Below are 17,713 nucleotides of genomic sequence, written 5' to 3'. Positions count from 1 at the left end.
TCATGGACAAAGAGTATCTTCTTTTCTTATATTTGTTAAATGGATAAAGGTATCATTGCAATTCTCTCTACATTTTTTATTATAAAGTCTTAAGGATTTGATTTTTATATATTTTCAAAGTAATTAAATTGACACAATTTTGTATCACAGTTTGACAGCAGACTATGTGACTTTACATTATCTTCAGGTTTTATTTGTAAAGATTTCCTTTAATATATATTACCAGAAATTATTTTAGAAAATATATTGGATCATATTTTTATATTAAATGGATTGATAAAATTAAACTTTTATGAAGGATCCATGGCAATAATAGGGTAAATCACAAAAAAATTATGCTATAAAATCACTGAGATTCTAGTAAGGTTAGGCAGGGTAGAAGACCATTTGACCTCATTTAACTCCACTCAATGAAATGAGGTTAATGCTGAAAAACATCTTTATCATTTCCCTGAGAACAATTGTCTTTGCATCACTCTCTCCCAGTTTCCTTTACTTGTTTGTTCTTGAGACTTTATGTAAGACGATTTAAGAAGAGAGGAACACTGGTGTAAAAGGCAGAGAACTGTGTCCTGGACTGTGTCAGAGGGCTCTGAAGGCCATCTGTAGACACACATGATGGGACTGAGGAAAACTGAAAACACAAAGATGTGAGGAGTGCAGGTGGAGAAAGCCTCCCCCACTCTTTGGTGGGAAATTTTAGTATGTAGAAAATATGTGAATATATGACATGACAATAAAAGTAAAGCAACCACCACCAAGTGCCACAGCAGAGACAAGAAGAAGAATCTTGTTACTGGTGGTGTCAGAGCAGGAAAGCCTCAGCAGAGAGGGGAACATCACAGAAGAACTGAGGGACCACATTTTATGGCAGAAGGACAGCCAGAATATGTTCCCAGTGTGCACACCTGCATACAGCAGACCACTGAGCAGGGACTCCAGGGTCATGTGGACACAAAACATGATAAGCTGGTACTGGAGGGGCTGGCAGATGGCCACATAGCATTCCCAGGCCATGATGGTGAGAAACAGAACTTCAACACATGCACAGAAAATGACCAAGAAGATCTGTGTTGCACAGCCAGCCACTGAAATGGCCCTATTGCCAGTGAGAGAGTTGAAACAAGCACTGGGGACAGTGATAGAAATAGTTTCCCTAACAAGGTACCCAGGTAGGTTAGTGGGAATACTGTGAAGTAAAGGAAACTCAGATTACAGATATCAGGAGAGCCCAGTGGGAGAAATTCAGTAACCATTGTGGAATTGGCCATTTACTGGAAATTCTGGTTGTCTGTGAAGATAAAAAGATTAAAGAGAGGAAGCAAAAATATTATTAACACAAGTGCTTGGGCCTGGTTCTGTTGCTCAGTGGTAGAAATTTGAATAGCATGTGTGAGCCACTGGGTTCGACTCTTAGCACTGCATATAAGTAAAAAAAAATAAATAAAATATAAATGTTCATAGACAAAAACATATTTGAAAAATAATACAGTTAGTTTACACATTCATGTCTAATGTGTTTTCTTATACTTTTCAGTAGCTTTCCCTGCAGAGGAAGGTCACTCTTGGTTTTCTGATATGTTTAATTATTTCTGAGCAGAGTGCACCTCCCAGTGAAAGTGTGGAGGTCTGCAGCCCAGGGTCTGGGTGTGACCTGCAGGGCTTGTCCTCAGCTCCCCATCAGGCCTCCCCTGACACCTGAGACTCCATGCAGAGCACTTCCAGGGTTGCCCACCTCCTCTTCCCCATGACCATGTGTGTCACAATGCATTCCTCTTGTTTTCCATTTTAGTCAACTTCATTTTATTTCACTAATATAATTGTCCAAATTATTTTCTCATTTTTTACACACTTAATAATTCATATTTTTTTAAAAAAAATTAGGTAGGAAATGATTCATAATGTTTTAGTATTTATTCTCATGAACATGAAAAAAAAATTCTGATGAGGAAAGTTCTCCACCAATCTTTCCCATTCCAAGCTCACAGGTCTGGTGTTATAGTAAACTGAAGTGACCTGACTGCACCTGGCTTCTGTTCAGTCCCCTACACTACCTGCTGCTCCTCAGGACATCAGTGGTGCTGTCTCATGGTCACACACCATCAGACAGGCACCTATTCCTGTTCCTACTGGGGCTCTCTTTTCTTCTTCAACAGATCAGAGTAAGGTCTTCATAGCCTCCAGCTGACATTCTCCTAAACTTCTACCTTTACCCTGTTGTATTTTTTTTTCATGTTCAGCACCATGAAGTTAAAGATTCCTTTGTCTAAAAATTAATTTACCTTAGTCTTATTGACATCTTCTATCATGTTTCTTTCTTTCTTTCTTTTTATTTTTAACATCTTTATTTTGTTTATTCATTTTCATATGGGGCTGAAGACTGAACCTAGTGCCTCACATGTGTGAGGCAAGCACTCTGCCACTGAGCCACAACCCAGCCCTATATTTCTTTCTTCACAATATCATAATCATACAAAAAGATACTGACTGAATACACTGAAAGGAAGATTTTCCTCATAGTTCAACAGTTAAGACCACTTCAATCCTAGGTCAGCTCCATCATAATCTCCTCAGGGCTCTGTTAACCTGGGTCCCTATCAGCATCTTGACAGCTTAAACACACTCACCCTTAGTAAAATGACCTTCTTGCTAAGCCTGCCTGGGCTCCTCTGGAAATGTATGTGTCTCCCAGGATAGATGGTGGGTGGCCAGACACAGGTAGGGTGCTGCTATTGCACAGTGAGGGTGAAGTTCAATGGTCCTACTCAGCCTATGAAGTAGGACAAAATATATAATGTTGAAAGTACACACAGAAATATTGGTAAGGAGCCACAAGCAGAACATTCAAGAAATATGGGAGAGCATAAAAAGACCAAATTTAAGAGTTATTGGGATAGAAGAAGTCATAGAGTTCCAAACCAAAGGAATAAAAAATCTATTTAATGAAATAATGTCAGAAAACTTTCCAAACATGAAAAATGAATCAGAAATCCAAATTTAAGAAGCCTACAGAACACCAAATATACAAAATCACAAAAGAACCACACCAAGGCACATTATAATAAAAATGCCCAACATACAGAATAAGGAGAGAATTTTAAAAGCCATGAAAAAAAAGAATAAGATTACAAATAGGGGAAAAACAATTAGAATAACAGCATATTTTTTTTAACACAGACTCTAAAAGCTAGAAAATCCTGGAACAACATATATCAAGCTCTGAAAGAAAATGGATACCAACCAAGAATCTTGTATCCAGCAAAATTAAGCTTTATATTTGATGAAGAAATAAAAACCTTTCATTAAACAAAAGTTAGAAGAATTTATAGCTAGAAAACTGGCACTACAATACATCCTTGGAAACATATTCCATGAAGAGGAAACAAAAAACAACAATGAAATCAGCAGAAGGAGGTAGTACCCTAAAGGAAAAACTAATCAAAGAGGAAAAACAAGCCAAGTTAAATAACAAAAGTAAATAAATATGGCTGGGAATGCAAAACATGTCTCAATAATAACCCTGAATGTTAATGACTTAAATTCACCTATCAATAAATATAAGCTAGCAGATTGGATTAAAAAAACCAACAATATGCTGCCTCCAGGAGACTCATGTTAGAAAAAGACATACACAGACTGACGATGAAAGGTTGGGAAAAATCATACCACTCACATGGACTGTGGAAGTAAGCAGGGGTTTCTATCCTCATGTCAGGAAAGTAGACTTCAAGCCAAAGTTAATAAAAAGGGAAAAAGATGGAAATTCCATACTGCTCAAGGGAACCATACCAACAAGCCATAACAATCATAAATATATATTCCCCAAACAATTGAGCAGCTATGTTCATCAAATTTTTCTCAAGTTCAACAGTCAAATTGACCCAAACACAATAATCTTGGATGACTTTAACACACCTCTCTCATACCTGGATAGATCTTCCAAACAAAAATTGAATAAAAAAAGAATTATAGATCTCAATAATACAATTAATAACTTTGACTTAACTGACATATATAGAATATATCAACTGGCATCAAGTGGATACACCTTCTTTTCAGCAGCACATGGATCCTTCTCTAAAATAGACCATATAAATTGCCACAGAGCAACTCTTAGCAAATACAAAAGGGTAGGGATACTACCCTGCATTTTATCAGATCATAATGGAATGAAATTTGAAATCAATGACAAAATAAAAATTAAAAATTACTCCAACACCTGGAGACTGAACAATATGCTACTGAATGAACAATGGGTTGCAGAAGATATCAAGGAGGAAATTGAAAAATTCCTAGAGGTAAATGAGAACATAAGAACAGCATATTGAAATCTCTGGGAAACAATGAAAGTGGTACTAAGAGGAAAGTTCATTGCATGGAGTTCATTACTTAAAAGAAGAAAAAGTCAACAAATGAATGACCTTATACTACATCTGAAAGCCCTAGAAAAAGAAGAACAAATCAACACCAAAAGCAGTAGAAGACAAGAAATAATCAAAATTAGAGATGAAATTGAAACAAAAGAAACAACTGAAAAAACTGACAAAACAAAAAGTTGTTTTTTTGAAAAAATAAATAAAATTGACAGATCCTTAGCCATGCTAATGAGGAGAAGGAGAGAGAAAAATCAAATTATCAGCATATGTGATAAAAAAGGTACTATCACAACAGATACTACAAAAATACGGAGGATAATTAGAAATTATTTTGAAAACATACACTCCAATAAAGTAGAGGATATTGAAGGCATTGACGAATTCTTAAGTTATACAATTTTCCCAGGATGAAGTAGGGTGATATACACAATTTGAACAGACCAATATCAAGTGATGAAATTGAAGACAACATCAGAAATCTACTACCAACCAAGAAAAGCCCAGGACTGGATGGATACAAAGCCAAATTCTACAAGACCTTTAAAGAAGAAGTAACACCAATAGTCTTCAATTTATTTCAGTAAATAGATAAAGAGAGAGCACTCCCAAACTTATTCTATGAGGCCAATATCATTTTGATTCCAAAACCAGGCAAAGACACATTGAAGAAAGAAAACTTCAGACCAATATCTCTAATGAACATAGATGCAAAATTTCTCAATAAAATTCTGGCAAATCAAATACAAAAACATATCAAAAAGATTGTGCACCAAAATCAAGTGGAATTCATCCCAGGGATGTAAGGTTGGTTCAACATATGAAAATCAATAAATGTAATTCATCACATCAATAGACTTAAAGGCAAAAATTATATGATTATCTCAATAGATGCAGAAAAAGCATTTGACAAAATACACCTCCTTCATGTTCAAAACACCAGGAAAACTAGGGATAACAGGAACATATCTCAACATCATAAAGGCTATCAATGCTTAAGCCCCAGGCCAACATCATTCTAAATGGAGGAAATTAAAGGCATTCCCTCTAAAAACTGAAACAATACAGGGATGCCCTCTTTCCCACTTCTATTTAACATTGTTCTTGAAGCACTGGTAAGAGCAATTAGACAGATTAAAGAAATTAAAGAGATACATGGGAAAACAAAAACTCAAATTGGCACTATTTACTGACAATATGATTCTATACCTAGAAGATGCACAAAGCTCCACCAGAAAATTTGTAGAACTAGTAAATGAATTCAGAAAAGTAGCAGGATATAAAATAAACACCCATGAATCAAAAGAATTTCTGTATATCCTTGACAAATCCTCTGAGAAGGAAATGAGAAAAACTACCCCATTCACAATAACCTCAATAAAAGAGATACTTGGGAATCAACTTAATGAAAAAGGTGGAATAACTATACAATGAAAACTACAGAACACTAAAGAGAAAAATCAACGAAGACCTTAGAATATGGAAAGATCTACCTTGCTCTTGGATAGGCAGAATTAATATCAAAATAACCATACTACCAAAAGCACTATACAGATTTAATGCAATTCCAATCAAAATCCCAATTGTATTCCTCATAAAAATTGAAAAAGCAATCATGAAATTCATCTGGATAAATAAGAGATGCAGAATAGCTAAAGTAATCCTTAGCAGGAAGAGTGAAGCAGGTGGCATCACTATACCAGAACTTAAACTATACTACAGAGCAATAGTAACAAAAACAGCATGGTATTGGCACCAAAACAAACTGGTAGACCAATGGTACATAATAGAGGACATAGAGACTAACCCACAAAATTACAATTATGTTAGACAAAGGTGCCAAAAACATGCATTAGAGAAAAGATAGCCTCTTCAAAAAATGGTGCTGGGAAAACTGGAAATTCTTACACAACAAAATGAAATTAAACCTCTATCTCTCATCATGCACAAAACTTCAACTCAAAGTGGATCAAGGACCTAGGAATTAAACCAGAGACCCTGTGACTAATAGAAGAAAAAGTAGGCCCTAATCTTCATCACGTGGGATTAGGCCCCAACTTCCTTAATAAGATTTTTATAGTACAAGAATTAAAACTAAGAATCAATAAATGGAATGGATTCAAACTGAAGAGTTTCTTCTCAGCAAAAGAAACAATCTGTGAGGTGAATAGAGAGCCTACATCTTGGGAGCAAATTTTTACCCCTCATACATCAGATAGAGCACTAATCTCTAGGGCATATAAAGAACTCAAAAAACTAAACACCAAAACTCAAACAAGCCAATCAAAAAATAGGCCAAGGACTTGAACAGACACTTCTCAGAAGAGGATATACAATCAATGAACACATTTATGAAAAAATGTTCATCACTGCTAGCAATTAGAGAAATGCAAATAAAAACTACTCTAAGATTTCATCTCTCTCCTTTAAGAATGCCAGCTATTATGAAGATAAGCAACAATAAGAGTAGGTGAGGATGTGGGGGAAAAGACACACTCATACATGGATGGTGGAACTGAAAATTGGTGCAGCCAATATGGAAAGCAGTATGGATATTCCTTGGAAAACTTGGAATGGAACCACCATTTGACTCAGCTATCCCTCTTTTCAGACTATACCCAAAGGACTTAAAAATAGCATACTACAGGGACACAGCCACATCAATGTTTATAGTAGCACAATTCACAATAACTAAACTGTGGAACCAGCCTAGATTCCCTTCAGTAGATGAAGGTATAAAAAAAGTGGCATGTACACACAATGGAATATAACTCAGCAGTAAACCAAAATAAAATCATGGCATTTGCAGATAAATGGATGGCATTGGAGATGATAATGGTAAGTGAAGTTAGCCAATCCCAAAAAACAAATGCCAAATGTTTTCTCTGACATAAGGAGACTGACTCATAGTGGGTAGGGAGGGGGAGCATTGGAGGAATAGATGAACTCTAGATAGGAGAAAGGGATGGGAGGGGAAGGGAGGCAGCAGGGTGTTAGCAAGGTTGGCAGAATGTGATGGACATCATTATCCAAAGTACATGTATGAAGACATGAATTGGTGCGAACATACCTTATATACAAAGAGATATAAAAAATGTGCTCTATATGAGTAATAAGAAATAAAATGCATTCTGCTGTCATTTATTAAAAAATAAAAATTGTGCTCTATATGTGCAGTATAGATCATAATGAATTCTGCTGTCATATATAACAAATTAAAATTTTAAAAAATAAATAAATAAAACACTACCAACAACAAAAACAACAAAATGGCTATCTCAAATAGTCAATAGAAGTTTACATTACAAATTCAAGAAAAGTGAGAGAAATGTAAGAGTTGGCATGGCCCGGACACATGTGCCACAAAACTATGGTCCATTTCTCCATGATTATTAGGACTAAGTCATTAGCACAACACTACAGGAGTAAGATGTGTGGAAGACAAACCATCAGAAAGCTGACCTCAATTCATGGAAACAATCAAAGACTGGCCCCTGTCATGGCCAAAGAATCACAGGCTCCTGTTTCCTGTGGAAAGATGTGAATGTTGGGACACAGGGTGCATTAACCATGGCCCTCTCATTACTTCACAGAAAGGAGTCTCTTCTTCTTGCCTGGTCTAGATGGAGAAAAATATTACCGTTAAATTCTTTACATTTTGGCTATAACTTCTTTAGGATTTGATTTTTTAAATAATTTTAAAAGTAAATAAATTGACAAATTATGTATCACAGTGTTTACAAGTAGGTTCTACACTGTTCCGAATAAGAGCAAATTACATAAGAATAAATTATCTCCTAGAGTTTTCTTTGGTGTCAGTATTTGATATAGGTAATTGACATATGGGATGATTCTTTAAAATATATAACCACAAATGATTTCAGCAAATATATTGAATTATATTTAATCATTAAAAGATGCATTGATGAAATTACACATTCTATTATAGGTCCATGGTAATGATATGGAAGGACACAGAAATATACCTTATGAAATAACTCAGCTCCTAATAATGTAATAGAAAGGTAGACAATGTAACTTGTAAAGCACAAATATGAAGAGTATGTATCTAATTAAGAAGCATGATCAATGAAATTAGCATGATGCTGAAACGTTATCTTTATCATTTCCCTGACAACAACTGTCTTTGCATTACTCTCCTCACAGCTTCCTTTACCTGTTTATTCCTGAGACTGTAGATGAGAGGATTCAGGAAAGGAGGAATCATGGTGTAAAAGGCAGAGAGAACCATGTCCTGGAGGGTGTCAGAGGTTGCTGAGGACCTCAGGTACACACCTGAGCCAGAACTGAGGAAGATGGACACCACGAGGATGTGAGGGGTGCAGGTGGAGAAGGCCTTCCCTGGGGCTCTGGTGGGAAATTTCAGCACAGCAGAAAATATGTGAATGTATGACATGGCAATAAAAAGGAAGCAGCCACCACAAATGACCACAGCAGAGACAAGAATAAGGACCACATTACTGGTGGTGTCAGAGCAGGAGAGCCTCAGCAGAGAGGGGACATCACAGAAGAACTGGTGGACCACGTTTGACTGGCAGAAGGACAGCTGGAATGTGTTCCCAGTGTGCACACCTGCATACAGCAGACCACTGAGCAGGGAAGCCAGGGTCACGCGGACACAAAACTGGCGGTTCATGATGAGGGGTACTGGAGGGGCTGGCAGATAGCAACATAGCGGTCCTAGGCCATGATGGAGAGAATCAAAATCTCTACATATGCACAAAAAAGGACCAAGAAGATCTGCGTTGCACAACCAGTAACTGAAATGACCCAGTTGATAGTGAGAGAGTTGACACAGGCATTGGGGACAGTGATGGAAATGAAGCACATGTCCAAAATTGACAGGTTCCTGAGGAAGAAGTACATGGGTGTGTGCAGGTTCTGGTCAACAGTGGTGACAGTGACAATGAGAAGGTTTCCTAACAAGGTACCCAGGTAGGTCATTGGGAATACTGTGAAGTAGAGAAAACTCAGATTCCAGCCATCAGGAGAGCCCAGGAGGAGAAATTCAGTTACCATGGTGGAATTGGCCATTTGCTGGAAAATCTGGTTGCCTAGTAAGATAAATAGATGAGAGAGGAAGAAAAAAAATAATTAATACAATTATTTTACATATTTATGTCCAGATTGTTTTCTTGTATCTTGCATCAGCTTTACTGCAGAGGAAAGGTGACTCTTTTTTTTTCTGATATTTTTAAACATTTTTAAGCATAGTGCAACTCCCACTGCAGGAGTGGAGGTCTGCAGCCCAGGGTCTGTGTATGACCTTCAGAGCTTGTCCTCAGCTCCTCATCAGGCGTTCTCCATCCTCCTGAGACTCCCATGCAGAGCACTAGCAAGCATTGGTCACTTTCTCGGTTGTTTGAGCACCTGTGTGACAGTGCGTTCTTTAATGCTCTGTAGTTTAGTTACCTCATTGTCTTTCATAAATAAAAATTCACCACATTTTGCCTTTGTATACACACTAAATAATTCACATTATAATTTATAAATATTTTTGTAGGTATGGTTTCAGAGACTTTATCATCATGAACATAAAAAACTCATACATGCTCACCAGACCTGTTTCAGCTCCCCCAGGGGCTATTTTTTTCTCCAACAGATCAGTGTAAGGTCTTTAGAGACTGACATTCTACAAAACTTCTACTTTTTAACCTTAATATATTTTTACTCAGTGCTCAGCACCATGAAGTTGAAGATTCCTTTGTCTAGATAATAATTGTACCTTTTCTTTTTGACATTTCCCTTTATATACCAGTCTTCTTAAAGTTATCATAAGTGTACAGAAAGGTACTGACTGCATACCCTAAAAGGAATGTTTTGCTCATAGTTATAGCACTCCTGCAGCACCTCATACTGGTTCAATCCTTTGTCATTCAAATCATTATCTCCTCAGCCCTCTGCAACCTGGGTTCCCCTCAGCACCTTGCCAGGTTAAACACACTCACCCTTAGAAAAGAGACCTTCCTGATGAGCCTGCTTGGGTTCCTCTGAAAATGTGAATGTCCCCCAAGGTCATTGGTGGGTGGCCAGACTCGTGAACATTACTGTTAATTTCACAGTGTTGGTGAAGTTCAAGGGGTCCTACTTAATCTACCTGCAATCTTTTGCTAGCCCCATCCCCCATTCCTCCCCGACACAAACCTGAACTCACATTTCAGTGACCTCCTTGTTCATAGCATATCCTGGACCTTGTTGACTGAGCCTCTTTTCTACCAAGACATAATTGATTGAATTTTCCCCATTAGTATATACTGCTCTTTAAAGAGGCTGAAATGCAAATTTTTCTCTAAATCTCTTTCTTAGCCTCTAATTTTTCTTATACTTTTCTGTTAGTGTTAGAAGTTGACATGCTATTTTACTTTTTAGTAGATCTATATGTACTAGTCACCCAAAACACTGGTATAAATTCCTTGATTTTTGAACCTTGTATCATTCAGCTTTTTATTCTCTTAGTAGCAAGTAAGTGACTTCATGCATCGTAGTTAATAAAAAATGCAATGTAGCACAATTGACTAACTGCTAACATGAACTAAGTTTCTTTATTCCACTAATTTACAAGTGAGTACTTTCTAAATCAGTGATGTCCTTTCTTCACTTCTGTAAGAAATACAGTGTGTGTTCATTTGAAATAAAATACCCCCACTTCTTTGCAGAAAGAAAGATTTTTTCAAAGCAGGCAATCTTGACAAATATTTACTAATGATTTATAATATGGCAAAATCTGCTGCAGATACTGAGTTTTAGTAAAAGATTGTTTTTTAAAAGAACATGAAATAAAGTGGTACATATATAAAAATTTAAATTAATATAAAAAATTCGGAATGCGATATATGATGAGAATAATAAGGAAATTTGCCAGACGTTTTACCCTTTAACCTGGATTCCAGGAGCTATAGGAGCTCCTGTTGATCACCCCAGGACATCCTGTCACATACAGACGGGACGTCAACATGGGTTCAAATCTAGAAGGTGCATAAAACTACAGAGACATTTTCTTTCTTTATTATTGTTTTTCTACACTAAGGCAAATACTGCCTTTCCATCTCCAATAGAACTTAGCAAATTCTCCACAAACCAGTTTGAGTTATATTAACTTACTTGATGTCCTCCTTTGTGTGATTTAGCTATGGTTTGATAAATTCTTCTGAATTTGACTTTTTTTTTTAATGTATCAGTCTTCAAAAACTTCCATTTATGGAGCACCAATACAAAATCATGTATAAATACAATAAAATAAATGTACAAAGCACCACCTAACTTTTACGGAGAGCCTCAGATAATTTTAGTAGATTCTAAAGATCAGATGACTTTTTGAACCTAGATTTTTAAAATAACAATGTGGCTTAGATTGCATAGATTGGCCTTAATATTTTGGTGTGATTCAATTCTACATTCTCATTTAAGGGGCACAGATGCCTATAGAGAATTCTCTCATAAAGACAATAAGATGAAGGTATTATAACAGAAAGGGTTGGTAGAAGTGAGAGTCAGCACAATGTGTGTGAGGAGAGCTAGCATGTTTTAACTCCAGGAACATGAAGAGGGACTGCCCAGGTGCTTTCTCTGTAAGTGGTAAAAGCTAAGAGTTTTCTCTTTTCAATTTCTCTTGATAGAGTTTCAAATAATAAATTACATAATAAATAGAGCACTTCAAAACTGCTAATATTACTTGGTTTGGAAGACAAAAGCATAAAAAGCCATTAAAAATGATAAGCCATTAAAAATGCTGAGGCACATATATTCTGAAAATAAAATTATGCTTCCAAATGTTGTCCAACTTTATTTTTATATTTATACCACTGGACACACACATCCTCTTAGTCATACATAACATATATTTACTATAAAAACTTAAGAATATAATTGAAAACTTGGGCGTGGTGGTGCATGCCTATAACCCCAGCAGCTCAGGAGGCTGAGACAGGAAGATTTCAAATTCAAAGCTAGTCTCAGCAACTTGTCAAGACCCTGTCTCAGAATAAATGTTCAAAAGGGCTTGGATGTTGCTCAATGATTAAGCAGCCCTGGGTTCAAGCCCTGACACCATACAAACAAAGGAATAATTGAAAACATGTTTTTGTGAACAAAAGAAATGAGATTAATGTTCAAAATATTTCAAAGAATATTGCCTACCACATTAAATATATTTCCTATAGTTATTGACTTTGGTGCATGTGTATCAGTTATATAAAATCATTCCTATCTACCTATCTATCCTATACCATGTTTTGCATTTTATTCTTGTTGTCTTAATGTGAATGTGTTTGTTTTTCTCTGAAATTTTGTGAACTTTGCAAGTATACTAGAAGTAATAGTAATCTGAAGAAAAGAATTTTAAACCAACAAGAAGCAACACAAAGAACTATTACACACTTTACTTCCATACACCATGCAGATGTCCCCAAGGTCCCTGTGTTCCTATTGAAGCCATGGCAATCACAGCAAACACCATAATGCAGTTATAAGGACTCTCTGTGTTTCCTGTGTTCTTCTCAGAATTCACCAAACTTTTCCTGGGCTAGCTGACTCTTTGGATGAAATTGCAATTTGCAGAGCAGAATAATTATGAATCATAGATGCATTTGGACTCTAAATGCCAAGTACTCACTCCTGAGTGTCACCTGTTCTCCATGATAGTGCAGTACCGAATCTCTCCTTGGCTTCTCCCATCCACTGTGTCTGCAGCCAGGGTGGATCTGTCTAGTCAGCCCAGTGCCATATGGGTTGTGGGGAGCTCAGTCACCATTGCTTTATGTGAGTATAGTGCCTAGCTAGTGGGAGTAGGGCCCCAGGGGGCCTAGAGCTCAGCCTGCAGAGGCAGCAGGAGGCCTGAGCCCACCACCAGGCAGTGGAATCTGCAGAGCCCAGGAGAGAGGACCTGGCCACGTGCCGGCATGGACAGTGGATGACACATGGGAACTCCTCTGCTGGGCATTGACTTTAGTCATTATTGAAAAACCAATGACACTGAGGAGAGAATGATGGTGCTCACTGGGTGTGTTTTCATCTCTGCCCTCCTTCACCTCAGTGTGAGTTCGCAGTAGGTGTTTCTATGGATTAGTTAACATTAAGTGTGGTGGGCAGCTCTAACTCTTTCACCAACCTGTAAGAGGGAAACATCTAAAACTACCTCCAGTTCAGCAGCAAAAGTTTCTTATCATTAAGATGAAATCAACATGATTTAAAATTAACCTTTGTAATAGTTTATGGTTCTCAAGTCAGTGTGAGTTACCACACTGAGTAATTGTACAATTTCCAGCTATATCTTTTTCCAAAATAGTTTTTTACTTCAAATTGGCCACCTAACCCATTACACACATTTTCCATATTATCCCTGATTTCAGTCACTGGAGAACACTAAATGTATTCTGTATCTTTGAATTTACATATTTGTGAAATTGCATATAAATAAGTCACTGAGTATATGATGTGTATTCTGGCTGAAGTGAGCGTAACATCATTGAAATTAGTCCACTTATAGCATGTATCATTTGTTCATTTCTGAAAGATGAATGACAAACCATTATTTGCATATGCCAGAAATATTTTAATCAACATATCTATTTGTGGACATATTTTTCATTCTCTAGTATAATTTGACTGAATGTTTGATTATCTTATATTTTGCTGTATTTGACTTCTCTGGTAAACACTCTACACTCTCTACAATTATGTTTAGAACCTGTTTTGGTGAGCTTTGCATTGCTGTGACAAAAATACCTGAACAAAAACAAAAAACAGCCAGGCACTGTGGCACATGCATATCATCCCAACAGCTCCTAAGGCTGAGGCAGGAGAATTGCGAGTTCAAAGCCAGTCTCAGCAACTGCAAAGTACTAAGGAACTCAGTGAGACCCTGTCTCTAACTAAAATACAAAATAGGGCTGGGGATATGCCTCAGTGGTTGAATGATCCTCAGTTCAAACCCCAGTACCACAAAAAGAAAAATAAATTCCTTAGATGCTGTCAGCCACTTTCCTGATGTCTCTGTGTGAAATGCTTAGCATCTCTTTAGGTGCTGGTATCTATTACAATTACACCTTCCTTGGCCCTAGTTTGTTAAACAATCCCTTTAAAACTCTGATCCAATTTGTTTTTTAACTCTACTAATATAACAACTGCTTTTTTACAATTCAATATATCTCTGGTATTAATTTAAATAATTCTAAAGTTTTTATAAAACTTAGAAAAGTCTGAATATTCTGGCATAATAGTCTCAGTCATGAATATTACCCTAAAACACACTATAGAATAAATTACTACATTTTCTTGTTGGTTGTTAAACTCTCATCAAATTTCTAACTTTGTGTTGTTCTAAGTATTTTGTCTTCTGAAGTTTTTTGATTCTACAAAGCACTGAGAAACATAATCACAATAAAGGTTCTAACAAGTACTCTTAAATATTGTTTCCTTAAAGGGTAGAGTTAATATTTCAGAAGAGCTCACTTTTCAATAGATATCTTTCACATAATTTATATTACTATAAAAAAACCTATTTCTTTGTTCATGACTAATACACAAAGAAAATGCTTTTGTAAATTCTGCAGAAATTGTATATCATTCTCATGCACCTGCAGGGTTTTGTGTTATTTGACAAAAGATTTGAGATGTCACAAAGTTCTTATACCAATGTTTCAATTTTTTATATCTTTTGCTACCAGATCTTATGATCTTAAATATCTTAAATATCCAACAGCTTTTATCAAGAGGGACACCTTTCAGTACAACAGGTGTTTGCTTCTTAGTTTGAATCCATGTCAATTGTTGATTCTTGATTTTCTTTTTTGAGCTTTATGAGTCTTGTTAAGGAAGTCCAGTGCTAAGCTGACATGATAAAAATTTGGGCCGACTTTTTGAATGGAGTCAAACTACAAAGCTTTTTCTCAGAAAAGAAACAAAGTATAACATGAAGAGACATCCTATAGAACGGGAGATAATCTTTACCACATGCAACTCAGGTAGAGCGCTAATCTCCAGGACATATAAAAAAATCATAAAACTTAACTCAAAAAAATGAGAGGAAAAAAACCCCCAAATAACCCAATCAAGAAATAGACTAATTATCTGAACAAGACACTGTACAGAAGAAGAAATACAATTGATCAACAAATATATGAAAAATGTTCAACAACTGTAGCTATTAGAGAAATGTAAATTAAAATTACTCTAAGATTTTATCTCACTCCAATCAGAATGGAAATTATCAAGAATACAAATAAGCATTGGCAAGAAGGTGGGTGTTGCAGTAATTCACTTGCAGGTCAGCATGGGAAAAGAAAGAAGAAGAAGAAGCATAGCAAGCGAAGCAGCAGCAGAAAAAAAAGTCCTTTATTGTGTACAAGCAATCTTTTTATAGTATTGTGAACAAAGAAGGCAGCCTTCCAACATCAATAAATCAGGTCTTTCAACTAATTAAGCATAGCATACAGAAGTTTTACTTTCTAATCAGAAGTGACCCGCTTCTCATGGCTAATCTACTCTCGACCTGGAGTATGCTGAGCTCTGCTCTTTGTTAGAACAGATAAAAAATTTTTCTCAGCGCCCTCCAAGCCCACTTGGCAGAACATCCCGTTTGCAGACAAGCTCTCCCAAGGACAACAGACACCTCGTTTTCAAGCATGTCTGTTGTTACCTATCTAAACCTTGAAGGAGCCTCTCATTTGCGAGCAGGCCCTCCCAAGGACAGCAAACATCTCGTTTTCAAGCATGTCCGCTGTAACTTTATCTAAACCTTGAAGGAGTCCCTCGTTTGGGAGCAGGCCCTCCCAAGGACAGTAGACGGCTCGTTTTCAAGCATGTCCGCTGTTGCCTTTCTATGTCTCGACAGAATATCCTGTTTGCAGGCAAACTCCATCAAGGACAGTAATAGTAACGCAGTCACATCTGATTCTCTACAGTGGGTAAAAAGGTGCACTCATACATTGCAGGTGGGACTGAAAATTGGTGCAAACACTCTGGAAAACAGTATGAAGATTCCGCAGAAAAATTAGAATAGAACCACTGTAAATAATCTCAAAGAAAGGAGACATAGAAACAAGGTGCAGAAACAGGGAAGGAGGCAGAGTGGCTCCTTTTCCAAGCGGCCACATTTATTTACAACAATAGGTTACATTATGTCATTAGTACCATAACCACATTATTGTTTAGAGTATCAAGAAAGTTTCTTATTCTGCAGTTTCATTTCACAGTTACAATATGCAACATCAGGAGCTTTGTGCAGTTCTCAAGAAAGTCCGTTGTCTGAAGTTACTATCAGGTGGGCAGCTCCAGGAGCACGGGAGCTTGATGAAACATGGTAGTTATTTAGCCAACAAATTCTTCTATTCCCAGGAGCTATGTGCCTAAAATCAAGATTGCGACCCTCGTGAAGAGCATTACTACAGTGGTCAGGCATCCTGTGTCTTTAACATGCAAGCTTTCTAGCAGACAGGCATTCTGCACCTTTGCACAGAAACTTTCTAGCCACCAAAGTGCCACAGTCATGAAGTTTATTAGAGATCGAATCTCAAACGCAGAACTCCTACATACCACCACTTGAACCAGCTATCCAAGTTTTTGGTTTATATCCAAAAGAAAATGTCAGCAAACTATTGTGACACAGCCACATCAATATTCATGGCGGCTCAATTCACAATAGCTAAACTATGGAACCAACCTAGGTGCCCTTCAACAGAATTGATAAAGGAAATGTGGTATAAATAAATGGAATATGACTCAGCATTAAAAAAGAATGAAATTATGGCATTTGCAGGTAATTGGACAAAGCTGCAGAATATCATGCTGATGGAAATAAGCCAATTCCTAAAACCAAAGGCCCAACATTTTCTCTGATACACAGATGCTGATCTGTAATGGTGGGAGGGCTAGGGAAGAATGGACAAACTTTAAATTGAACAGAGGGGAGTGAGGGTAGGGGAGTGTGGGGTGGGAAGACAGTGGAATGAGGACATTATTATTCTATATACATGTGTGATTGTACCACACATGACTCTGCCTCATGTACAGCCAGAGGATGAGAAGTTGTGCTCCAATTATGTACAATGTGTCAAAATGCCTTCTGCTGCCATGTAAAACTGATTAATTAGGACAAATAAAAAATACTATCTATACAAAAAATAGAACTGGTGTTTATAATTTAATTTTATTCCAACTTTTTACATTAAATTTAAAATTAATTTAACTAGCCCTGTCATCCATGTAAAATGTCTACTCACTAGCATTCAGTAAGCTACAGCTGTAGAGGAAATGCATATAAAGTTAGGATTTACAGAACTTATCTGGGGTTCTTTGAAGGTCTTTCTGTTCTAGCAGGGAAC

At 36.8% G+C, this 17,713-nt stretch overlaps 1 pseudogene; it reads right to left on the bottom strand.

Annotated features, from left to right (window-relative positions):
- Positions 1-8,496: 8,496 nt before the first annotated feature.
- On the bottom strand, positions 8,497-9,428 carry LOC143400274 (olfactory receptor 14C36-like; annotated as a pseudogene).
- Positions 9,429-17,713: the final 8,285 nt, after the last annotated feature.

The sequence above is a fragment of the Callospermophilus lateralis genome (assembly GCF_048772815.1).
Source record: "Callospermophilus lateralis isolate mCalLat2 chromosome 5 unlocalized genomic scaffold, mCalLat2.hap1 SUPER_5_unloc_1, whole genome shotgun sequence".
In the NCBI taxonomy this organism is placed as follows: domain Eukaryota; kingdom Metazoa; phylum Chordata; class Mammalia; order Rodentia; family Sciuridae; genus Callospermophilus; species Callospermophilus lateralis.
This window is presented reverse-complemented; position numbering and strand designations above follow the sequence as displayed.